The sequence below is a fragment of the Spermophilus citellus genome (genome assembly GCF_964194105.1).
Source record: "Spermophilus citellus genome assembly, chromosome: 1".
Taxonomy (NCBI): domain Eukaryota; kingdom Metazoa; phylum Chordata; class Mammalia; order Rodentia; family Sciuridae; genus Spermophilus; species Spermophilus citellus.
In genome coordinates this window covers 270,822,485-270,834,739 of record NC_138182.1, presented here as the reverse complement: position 1 = coordinate 270,834,739, position 12,255 = coordinate 270,822,485, and the positions used below count along the sequence as shown (strand labels likewise).

The 12,255-nt window shown below is 38.4% G+C and overlaps 1 protein-coding gene and 1 pseudogene across 3 annotated transcripts in view; one reads left to right on the top strand and one right to left on the bottom strand.

Annotated features, from left to right (window-relative positions):
• Positions 1 to 12,255, top strand: part of FYB1 (FYN binding protein 1) — a 170,529-nt gene that overhangs the window by 3,990 nt on the left and 154,284 nt on the right. The window lies entirely within an intron of this gene.
• LOC308657328 (ribose-phosphate pyrophosphokinase 1-like) lies at positions 3,238 to 5,140 on the bottom strand (annotated as a pseudogene). The gene has a single exon. The product of its transcript is annotated as a ribose-phosphate pyrophosphokinase 1-like (transcript).

Sequence of the window (12,255 nt, the reverse complement as noted above, 5' to 3'; positions counted from 1 at the left end):
TTCAATCTAGTTGTGAGATTCTGGCAGGAGAAATGTGCTCAAAAAGTGCTATTTCTCATTCATTCAACAGAAGAGCCCTGAGCCCCTACTCTAAGTCTGAGCCTGCTAGGCAGAAAGGTCAGAGTGAACAGCACACAGGGCCTGAATTCCCAAAGCTTCTAGTTTCTGCAGTGGTTCTCAAACTTCAGCCTGAAAGACAGGGGTGGGGCCTGAATTATTTTTTTCTTTTTTCTTCTTCTTCTTTTTTTTCCTTTTGTACTAGGAGTTGAACCCAGGGGTGCCTAATCACTAAGCCACATCCCTAGCCATTTTATGTTTTATTTAGAGACAGGGTCTTGCTAATTGTTTAAGGCCTCACTATGTTGCTGAGCCCAGCTTTTGAGCTTTTGATCCTCCTACCTCAGCCTCCTGAATCATTAGGGTTACAGGTGAACACCACTGCATGCAGCTGGGGCCTGAAATTTTGTATTTAAAATAAATTGCCAGCGGACACTGATGCTACATGTCCAGGACTCATGCTAGGAGATGCATTGCTCCCTAGAAATGATAGACCAAAACATCAAAGTTAAAAAAAAAGTTACATAAATTGTGCTGATCTCTGAAGGAGGTAACTAAGGAACTGAGATGGAAAATAGAGGGGAGACATCATCTTTGGTAGCTGTCTGGTCTTTGACCAGGTGAGGTGTAAGACAGAGCTGTGATTCTCCACTGACTACACATTGGAATCACAGGAGCAGCCTCTAAAACATGAGCCATCTCAAGATCCCACCCTAAGTCTCTGAAATGCAAACCTGAGGTAGGTACCCAAGAATGGATGCTCCAAAGCGTGGAAATGGGCTGGCCGTGGGGAAAGGGGGGTTAAAGAGTGTTTCAAGCTGGGGAAGTGGGCAGGTGATAAAAATATGAGGCAGGAATGAGCTTGGATCTGAAAAAAGACCAGGATAGTAGTAGGATAAGCAGGAGAGGACAGTGACAAGAGGTGGTTTAAGAGATAGGTGGTGATCACTTGATTGCTAGGACCTAAAGGTTGTAGTTCATTTTAAGTGCTCTAACAAAATGTTTTAAACTGGGTGGTTCGTAAACAACAGAAATTTATTTCTCACAGTTTGGGGAGTTGGAAAATGCAAGATCAGGGTATCAGCATGGTTTGGTTCTGGTAAGGGCCCTCTCCCAGATTGTGGACTGCTAGCTTCTTCCTGTGTCCTCACAGGGTGGAAGAGGAAACATGCTTCCTTGGCCTTTTTGACATGGGCACTACCCATTCAGGAGGGCTCCTCAGGATAGAAGCACCTCCCAAAGGATCCTACTTTTAAAACTGTTGCTTTGGGAGTTAGACTTTTCAGCATGTAAATTTGGAGGGACATAAACATTCACACCAGGACATTTGATTTTATTGTTGTACACCAGGACAGCCACTGGAGACTCCTACCAAGGAGTGGGTGCTGTTATCTGATTTACATTTTGAGGCAGGGTGCATTCTGAAGTGACAATGCATCCTCTAGGGATGGCTTTGATCTTAGCTTGGGGCTTAAATATTGGTTTTATCCCCATATTCCTCAAACTCATGGCCTCCAAGTTTGAATACAGCTAAGTTAGAGAAGAAGTATTTATTTTCTGAGGGAATGGGTTCTACACCATGCAAATAAATCCTTTGAAGGACTGCAATGGAGACCTAGTTGAGAACTGATGTCTCAGGTAAATCAAAGAGAAAGGGAACCATGCTGGAAGTTTCCCTGGGAGAGCTGGGCTTCCAAACCACATCCCACAAGTGGAGATGATTCTTTTCCTACAAAAGCTGAGAGGGTCAATTACAGTACTGAATGATATGCTAACATTCCCAAATACAAACACATTCACTTTCACACATTATCACCCCTGGCCAATTCGTATCCTTCTTTTATGAGGATATGCCCCAAGATCTAGCCCAGTGTGTTAAAAAGTAAAAATGCTGCTGTAATGGAAAGCCAAGGACTAGAGAGGCTCAAATTCCAGGTGATATCTTTCATTCACATAATGGGTCAGTGCATATAAGAGGAAACGTGAGTCATGTCTAGAGAACCCATTAAACCACACTAAATTATGGCATCCTGTTCTTCAAGGGAGTGGGCATGGGACTCCAGTTCTTGATTTGGTACCTTCAGTATCACTTTCCTAATTATTGAATATGCACTCTCTCTTCTCATGTCCTTCTTTTTAAAAATACAATATCATGAAACAAACAACACATTGAATGCTCATGTACCTATGCCCACACTTAAAATATATTAATGCTTTGGCATCTATTTAAAAAAATAATAATCAAAACCTTCACTTTTCCCACTTTAGTTCTATGCCCCTCCTTCCCTCAGCAGAGGAACAACTATTTTGAAGGTAGCCTGGCCATGTTTTTATACTTTCATTTCATCTGTGTGTACCCACAAAGTGACGTGCAGTAGCGTATTGGCTTCTTTTTCTACAATTTGTGATCTTTCACTCTCCCTTATCTTAATTTCAAGACAAATCCATCTGGACTGTGTGTGCCTTTGTTCAATCTATTGAATCGATGAATTGATTGAATTGATTCCTTGATGATTTATTCATCTATTCTCCAACGTTTAATTTGTCGCCATTTTCAATGTCAATCAATACTAGTTTGAACATTCTTTTACATAGAGGGCATGTGAAATTTCAAGTTTATAGGATGGTTAAAAAAAAAAAAACTGTTCCCTAAAGTCATTCTAACCACCACAATTGTGTGAGAATTGGCATTTCTTTTTATCCCTAAAACGTGATATTGTCAGATTTATTGCTAGAACTTTGAGAGTTTGTTATATGAAAACTGTACTTCATTGTTGTTTAAATTTTAATTTTCCTGAGAATATCTGAAATGGAATGCATTTTCTACGTTTCTTTACATTCAACCAGCTTCCTCTGTAAATTATTTTCATTTGTGCTTTGTCCCTCTTTTATGAATTATGTTTTTGTGTTTATTTATAGGAATTCCTTATATTATTATAGGCATTAATCCTATACTAGTTACATACATTGCAGGTTTGATTCTCCAATCTATTGATTTTTCTTTTTTTTATTATTTTTTTTTATTTTATTTTTTCACACACATAGACACTTTATTACTTTCTTCTACAAGAGACAATTAACATCAAACTTTTAACAGAAATGATAGGTCATTGGAGAGGCCAAACAGATTCCAGGAAGAAAGATGAAAATTAAATACTTAAATTAAAAGGCACTAGTATACCACCTAAAACCCACAACCACGGTGGAAGTAGGCTAAGGAAGGTTAAGCTACAGCAAAATATCTAATGTGAATGTTAGCAATTACACAACAGGAAGCAAGTCTGTGTTCTAGAAGACTATGATACAATGATTGTTTGGGCCCAAGAGGATATCTGGCCAGGAAAAGGTCAAAATGGCTGAAGTTGTAAAGCCATAGAAAGGAATAGGTACAAAGGGAATACAAGCTACATGGTCAAGCAGATGACAATGAATCAGGCTTCTTCCTCCCAAGAAACATTTGCTGCACTGTGCTACCCCCTACCCGCTCAGGATCCCACCCAAGAGTTTTTTCAGGCTGAGTTGCCTGCTCCTGCCTTAACAGGGTGCTTGCTCAGGAGAATAGGTCTGGGGGCTGCCGAGGGCTCTTGTTCTTGATTTAGCATAGATCTTGGAGAAACTTGTCACACATGGGCTGCTTTGTGGCTAGTTGTTCCGACAAAGAAAAATCCCCAAAGTATTCACATGCAAAGTCTGAGCTTCCCCAACCATCTAAGCAGCCTTATTCAACACGCTCAGAAGTCTGAGATCTTGAAGCAGCTGAACTCTAGTTAAAGCTGCAAGGTTCACAAAATCATTAAGGAAGCCAGAATGAGACAATGCAGTTAAGAAATCCCAGCAGTTAATCTCAATCTGTCTTCCCCCAATTTACAATAAACGCTCATTTACATGATGTGGGATGTAGAAAGCTATACTGGAGCAAGCTGGGTCTTCGGCTGAATTTGTCATCAAATACTAAGGGAAACAAGGGGTAGGGTTGATTTTATTTTTAAAAAAGCTTCAAGTTATTCTATTATAAAGGAACATGACTGAATAGGTAGGAAACGGATTCCCCAATATGAGTTCTCCTGATGGCTTCTGCAAGGATCATAGAGATGTCAATCACCTGTATTTTAGAGCAATGCTTCATCTTGTCCTCCTGAGGTATGGTATTGGTGACCACTACTGCTTCAAAACATGCATTATTGATTCGAGAAATGGCTGGGCCAGAAAAGATTCCATGAGTCAAGATAGCATAAACTCTGGTCGCTCCAGCTGAGAGAAGTTTGTCAGCGGCATGACAAATTGTGCCACATGTGTCAGCCATGTCATCCACAAGGATAGCGACTCGATCCTTCACATCTCCCACTAGCACCATGCGGTCCACTTCATTGGCCTTCTTCCGTTCTTTGTGAATCAAGGCAAAGTCCACATTCAACCGGTCTGCAATGGAGGTCACTCTCTTGGCTCCACCAGCATCAGGTGACACAATAGTGCAGTTCCTCCACTCAGATGATATTCTCCCTAATCCACGTCAGGACAGCTGGCTCTGCATGCAAATTGTCCACTGGGATATCAAAAAAGCCCTGAATTTGAGAAGCATGTAGATCCATGGTGATAATATGATCTGCACCAGCTACAGACAGCATATTTGCAACAAGCTTAGCTGAGATTGGTGCCCGGCTCTTATCCTTCTTATCCTGCGGGGCATAAGGGAAACATGGGATGACTGCAGTAACCCGGCTGGCTGAAGCCATCTTGCAGGCATTAATCATGATCAAAAGCTCCATTAAATTGTCGTTGATTTCACCACAACCACTTTGAACGATGTCGACATCTTCTCCACGTACACTTTCACCAATTTCCACACAGGTCTCCTGGTTGCTGAATTTCTTAGTCACCACCTTGCCTAGCTCCAGGCCCAGGCGGTCAGCAATTTTCTGGGATAAGTCCTGATGAGAGCTGCCGCTGAAGATTTTGATATTCGGCATCTTGAACAATTATCCTAGGCACTCGTCGTTCAACGATCACTGCTGCTGCGGAGACCAGAACCGAAGTCTGCCCAAATACTTAATACTGACCGCTATGCGCTGCTACTCCGCCATCTTCTATTGATTTTTCTTTACTTTGGTCTCAGTGTCTCTTTGTATACAGAACTTAAAAGATCTTAATGCTGTCAAATTTTAAAATAAGATTTTTATTGTTTCTGCTTTTGATGTCATTTTAAAGAAGTTATCCCTTACCCCAAAATATTAAAACTATTGTCCTATAACTATCTTAAGGATTTGATATTCATATTTAGGTCATTAATTGTCAGGGTTTTATTTATGTTTGTGATGTGAGGTAGGTATCTTATATTTTCCCAGATGGAGAACTGATTGTTACAGTGCATTTATTTTACCCTGCCCTCTTCCTCTATCACTTTCCAGTGCTTCCTATGTCATATGTATGACTATTTCACACATAAATGTGACTTTGCTTCTGCTCTCCTAACCCTATTACACTGGTCAATATATTTCATAAAGTTCCATGTTTGTCATTGTTTCTTACATGCTACTCTTCTGCTCTGGATTCCTTTATCTGCTTGACCCAAACACAAGGACCTCTTGCCTCCTGTCTAAGAATTTCTAAAATTATTCAATGTTTCTATTGTTGTTCTCCCAAACATGACAAGGCTCTTAATGCAGTGTAATTATCTCCTGAACATGATCCTCCAGCCCTACTTCCATTTTTTGAAACTTTAGCTTGGAGGAAATGAACATTATTTTCAGTCACATCTAATTGGTCAAAGTGAGACACATGCTCAAGCCTTGGTCAAACAGGGCAAAGTTGTAGAAGCGTATGATCCCATGCATACACCAACTTGAAAGGAATCATGTTATGCATTACAATGTATAGTGTTATTCGTATGATTAAAATCTTTAATTTTATTTCACTTCTAAATAATAGTTTACCTGAGTATACAGATTCTAAATTAATATTCACTCTTCAACGGCTTCTGACTTCTACTATTGTTAAGTGTGCTTTTGAGACTAATTGTCATTCCCTGAAAATGAAATTCTGCCATTCCCTTCAAGGTATTACTTTACCTTTAAGTTCTACAGATCTACAGTGCTTCAGAGAGATGTGAATTTATTTTCATTTATCATGCTTGGTGCTCATAGTATTGATTTAAAGTAGAGGTCAACAAACATTTTCTCTAAAGACCTGAATAGTATGTATTTTAGGTTTCACAGGCTCTTTGCAGGCAACTGCTGATCTTTGCCATTTCATGTAGAATGAAACTATCCATAGATAATGTTTCAACAGATTGATGTGTCTGTGCACCAATAAAAGTTTATGAGAAAAGGTGGCAGTCTGGATTTGTCTCCACAGGCTATAGCTGCTGACCCTACTCTAAAGCCTATGGACTTTCTTTAATTCTCAATCATTCCATCCTCAAAACTATTATCCAACCTTTTCCTCCTCCCTAGTTATCTTTTCTTTTTTTATCCAGATTTCCTATTATATAAAAGTCTCATTCTATGATTTTAATTGCTTTTCCATTTTTTTATAACTTCATCTCTCTGTTATGAATTTTAAGTCTGTTTATCAGCTTCATCTTCCAATTCACTAATTCTTCATCCACCTGTATCTAGGATGACCACTGTTCCCAGTTTTCCTAGCACTTTCTCAGTTTTAGCACCAACATCACATGTCCTGGAAGCCTCAGTTCCAGACAGACCATCATAGTTTCTTTCCTTATCTGTGTCCAATGAAGATATTATCCCATCTATTGAGTTTTGTTCTCAGTGAGAAAGTTCTGATTTCCAATTTTTTGAATTGATAGTTTCTCATGACCACCTAATGTTTGCTTATTTTTGTTTCAAAAATGTTTTGGTTGTTATTCTATTTCTTGGTAGATCCTAAATAATTCTTAAAAGTTATTTTTCAGATATTTCTAGTATTTTTCTTTCTTTTTTTTTTTTGTCTTTGAATATTTTAGCTTTTTTCTTTACTTAAACCCATATTTCAATTGCTGGTTTTCTTGGGTTCTCTTTCTTATTAGTAGTTTTATTCCTGTATCTTGGAATTTTGTGCTATAGACAAATTTTGAGAAGGTTCTGTTGATGAGTTGGCTGATGTTTCTTTCTACCTGACTTTCCTCCCCCTTTGGTGGTGTTGTATTTATCTATACTACTTCTTCCTTCAACTTTCAGCCCACAGCCAAATCTGTAAAGAGGTAGGTGATTCAGGCTCACAATAACAATGGTCATTTAGCACATTCACTGCTAAATCAGCTGACATGTTAGTCTAGCTCTTGGTTCTGGGGCTGTATTTAGCCTAGGTTTTCTCAACTTCAGAAGTCTTGTGCATTATAGGATGTTTAGCAGTATTTTTGGTCTCTACCAATTGGATGTCAATAGCACCTCTGCTCCCCCATTTTCACCCCGGAGCACTTCCTGTTGGGAGAAGGACAAATTCTCCCACAACTGAGAAGCCCTGGACTATCCCAGTGTAATCTCCATAGCAGATCACTTCGTCTCCTTTCTTGATGCTGAGGAAGGAAAAGGCAGTCTCTCCCTGCCCTTGATTTCAAGGAGTGAACTCCCTCAGGCTTTCAGTTTGCCCTAGAGGAGCTGAGCTGGAAATCATTCCAAGCCCTGACCCAATGTCACCCCTCCAGTCCCAGTCTCACTCATTGTGCCTCTTTAGGATGTATAAAAGTTTATCTTCTGTGGGGATAACCATCTTTAACGTATTCCCTTTTTACATTCAGTGTATCACTGACATATAGTTTGGTCAATGATAGAGTTTCAAGCTTAAATTTACTAACCAGAAGTTAATGCTTCACCTCTGCCTCCTTTTCTTCCCTTCCCTTTCGCTTCCCAAAGTTTTCATTCTCTTTCCTCCCTTCATCCTTGATCAGTGGTATTGGGCAAATCAACACAGTAGGGGGATGTGTCAGCAGGAGGACTGATGTGATACTGGGGAATTACCCCCATCTCTTCTAGGTCTCTATCACCACACTATACTCCCACTCAAGCCTAGGAGGACAGGGGTTCTCAAAGTGTGCTCCCTAAACCAGCAGCATGAGCATCATGTCACCTAGCAACTTACCTTGAGTTCCTCCCATACCCTGAATAAGAAATTCTGGGGTCGGAGCCCAAATACCTGGGCATGAACAAGCTCTGCAGGGGATTCTGGTATATACAAAAGTCTGAGATTCCCCGTACTAAGATAGCTAAAAAGACTTTGAATCAGTGGTTCTCAACCTGGCTGCACATTTGAATTACCTGTTGAATTTTAAAACACATAGTAATTTAAACTCCATCTGCAGAGATTCTCATGTCAGGCTCAGGTACTTTTTTTAATTCCTCAAGTTATTTAAACATTCAAAGTTTGCTTTAGTTATTCATATATTGCTTAGTCCATTTTGATCATCACTCATGACAGTGTTTCTGGAATTCTAAGTGGAAATGGTCAACTTCTAGTGAATGAAGTTGGAAATTATCTAATCTGGTGCTGTACTTCTGGGTTACACTTTGTGACTTTGAACAATTTTCCCTCTCCATGCCTCAATTTCTCCGTTTGTAAAATGGGATGAATTACTAAACCTCATTATATAGATTACATGGGATACATGAATGTCTTCAGAATAATGCCTGCTGCACAGCAATAACTATACAAAATTATTCTAAAATTTGTAAGTAAAACTTGCAAAGAATCTGCAAAACAAACTAAATTCAAAATATGTGTATTTTTGGAAAGAGAATATTTTTTAAATGTCTAAAGGATACTTTCTTATTCTTTCAGGATGAGACCATTTGCTTTGTAAGGCCTATTTGTTCCCTCTAAAAGATATATGCTTAGTCCATATATCTTTTGTCTGTTTAAAACACAGACAAAAGTTAAATTTTTCATAAAAATTTTCAGAATTTTACTGAAAATTAGCCTTTTAAACTCAGCTAGTGGAATTATAAAACCAGAGTTCAAAATCACTATTCTAAACTCAGATTTGAGCTACAAAAATCTGATAAGCCAACAATAAATTTAGTACTTGTGCAAATCGTGGCAGAGACTAACCAAAGTGGAATAGAAAGAATCATTTGCTGAATTTGATCTATGGCAGTCATTTAGATGGAAGAATTCTAGTGAGATCTAACAATAACACTTTGATAGACATCTGGGAGGCTTAACTTACATGAATATATTTTAATTTGTCAATGTATGACATAGTCCAAAAGAACTGCCAGCGATTTTATTCACTAAAACTTTGAGGGAAAAAAAGTAGTTGAATTTACTCTATCACAAGAGAACATTCATCCGACAGAAACTAATTTTATCACATGCACCCACAACTGCATGAGACAGCACTTCAGAGCCGGGTGGAGTTTTCTAATAGTAGAACATAGCTACCCTAACACAATAGGGCTGAGATATATGCACTATTCAAATTAGTCACCTAAGAAGTGGGGGAGAGTTATGTGGGGAGTTTCCAAACTATTTGTTAATTATCGAACATACAAAGAAAAGACTGTGAGGGTGGAATTATTATAACTTCTGATTTCTAATCAAGAGTCCACCTGAAGATACTGAGTATTCCAGTGCAGATGGTTTCAATTCTCAGAAGTAAAAAATAACAACCTGAGCAAGTATTGCTGAATTTGATAAGTAGAACAAACAGAAAGGGAGGGAATTCCCAAAAGGTAGCCAGAAGAATCATGAAAAAAAAAAACATGTAATATTCCATATATCTTGACTCTTCTACATCCTAATTTTTCTCTTCATTATTTACTTCTGCATGGTAAGTCGTCCTATTTAATTTGCAAGGCTCATGGGTATCCAAACAATGGGCACCCAGCACATGTCTAGGGAAAGATGCTAGACCTCGTCAGAGAGAAAACTCATTCCTCTGGGTTCATTACAGACAGGTATCCAATCCACAGGTGGAGGAATAACGGCTTCCTGGGCAAGAAACTTGCATGAACTAGAAACACAACATCTTAGCATTTGTAATGATTTCTCTGTGTTATTGTCTGCTTTGTTAAGGTCTGTTTTTAACTGAATGTTTATAAATATTGCATTCAAGAATACCTGCAATCAAAGATTATTTGACAGTGTACTCTATTAGCTATTCTAATAAATTTATGCCTTTAAGTACACTAACAGGATGACTTACTTAGACTTGCTTAAACTGGTTAAAATTCAGGGCTCCCTATAGTACAGGATGATAGGCAAGACTCACCTCCACATAAATTCTCAGCTTTCTCAAACTCTTTGGGTAGCTCAGCTTCTTCTTATTGCCTACTCTATCCTCAGGCTGTCAGTATCCAAAAACAGACTTGCTCAAATATCTTATATAAGCCTCCTTCATATGTTACCTGCTTAGATCCTAAGATCATTGGAGTTGATGACCCCAGAACAGGTAATTTCCATTTCTGGCTTTAAATATTCTGAATTGAATAAAGCACACAGTTCTGGATACATGGAAAGAGTCTAAGCAAGTTTGGTACAATTTGTCTTCGGGATAGGCAGCTGACTTAGGACATGTTTGGATTGGATGTAGTGTCTAGGTGTGGGAAAGAGATCAGATTTAAATATATACCACCATGCTGGAGGGATCAGGACTAGTCTTGAGAGTAAGCAGAGGAAATTCAGGAGTGTTTAAAACTTGGTATCAAATAGGATATTGATGCCTGCAACTGACTTTAAAACTCATCATGAGCCACACACACCCCAAATGTGAATGGATAATGAATGGATGTGAAAAAGGAAATAGCAAAAGCTAATAATTGTAGAATCAAGGTGGGGGATATGTTGGCATTCACATTCAACTTCAAATTCAGAATTTGTGTATGCTGGAAATCTTGTATAATAAAATGTGGTGCAGGGGGCTGGGGTTGTGGCTCAGTTGTGGAACACTTGCCTAGCATGTTTGAGGCACTGGGTTCAATTCTCAGCACCACATATAAATATATGAAAAAATAAATAAAGGCCCATCAACATTTAAAAAATATTTTTTAAAGTGTTTTTAAATATTTTAAAAATATTTTTAAATGTCGAATAGGGCAGATGGAGCTGGGAATAGTAGAACAACATTGTGTTTGTACAGTCTTAACCAGTGCATTTGTTAAACAATGCATTGCTGTTATCTGTTAAATAAGATATCAGCAATAAATTTTCTCTCACTAGCTGGTAGATTTATAATCTTACAAAAGTCTAGTGAGATTAAGGCAAAGCCAGGCTTCTAAGTTAATAAGTAGCCATATAGGTCAAAAATATAAACTATATTCCTGCAGTTTTTACTTGAGTTTTGTCATTGCCATTTCCCCCAGAGCTCGTGAGGAATGACAGGCATCATCTTTGAGGACAGGGAAGGTCTGGACTCCCTAGATTGGCATTGCCAATGGCCATAGAAATTTTTATTTTATGGAAATAAAACTAGGTTCTGTGTCTTTAAAAAGTGAAAAGACATACTCTTACTCATGTGTGCAAGGTATCTTTAGTACGTCTGCCTCGAGGAGTTTCCATAAGTTCACTTTCTTGCATGGTACATTGTACATATGTTTTCCTGACTTAATAGAAATAGCTTATTTATTACAAACTTCTTTCAGCAAATGTCAAAGAATAGATTGGCAAATAGAGAATCCAGGCAGTAAAAAGTGTACTTTTCTTTAGAAGCAGAAAAATCAGCTGTTCTATCTTTCTTCTACATACATAGCATTGTCCTAAGATCTCTCAAGGTTCAAATCACTTTTTCAGAATTTGTTGTTTCCGGAAATAAGGAATATAATTACAACATCAATAACTAACATTTTACTCACTGCTTCTGCTATGCCAGACCCTGCTGCAAATATTTTGAAATTATCAACTTATTAAATTCTCATAACAACCCTGGGAAATAAATTATTTTTACTCCATTTTATGGATCTAGAAATCAAGGGAGAGGGTGGTTAAGTAATTAACCACTAGAATGATCCAAACCCAGACTGTCTGGCTCCAGAGGTTGATGCTTAACTTTTCCATCCTGCTAGCTCTCCAGGGTGAAAGAAGTGCCACTAATCTTGGGTTGAGGTCGGGCATGAAGGGAGCTTGCTGTTTCCTATTTAACATGGATCTTCCTCTGTCTCTCTGTGCAGGTATTGCCAGATTAGTTAGTACCAGATTATTACGTAACCTTACTCAAACAATAAAGAAAGTCCTTCTCTAAGACATATGCTGTGATCATTTCTTTAAAAT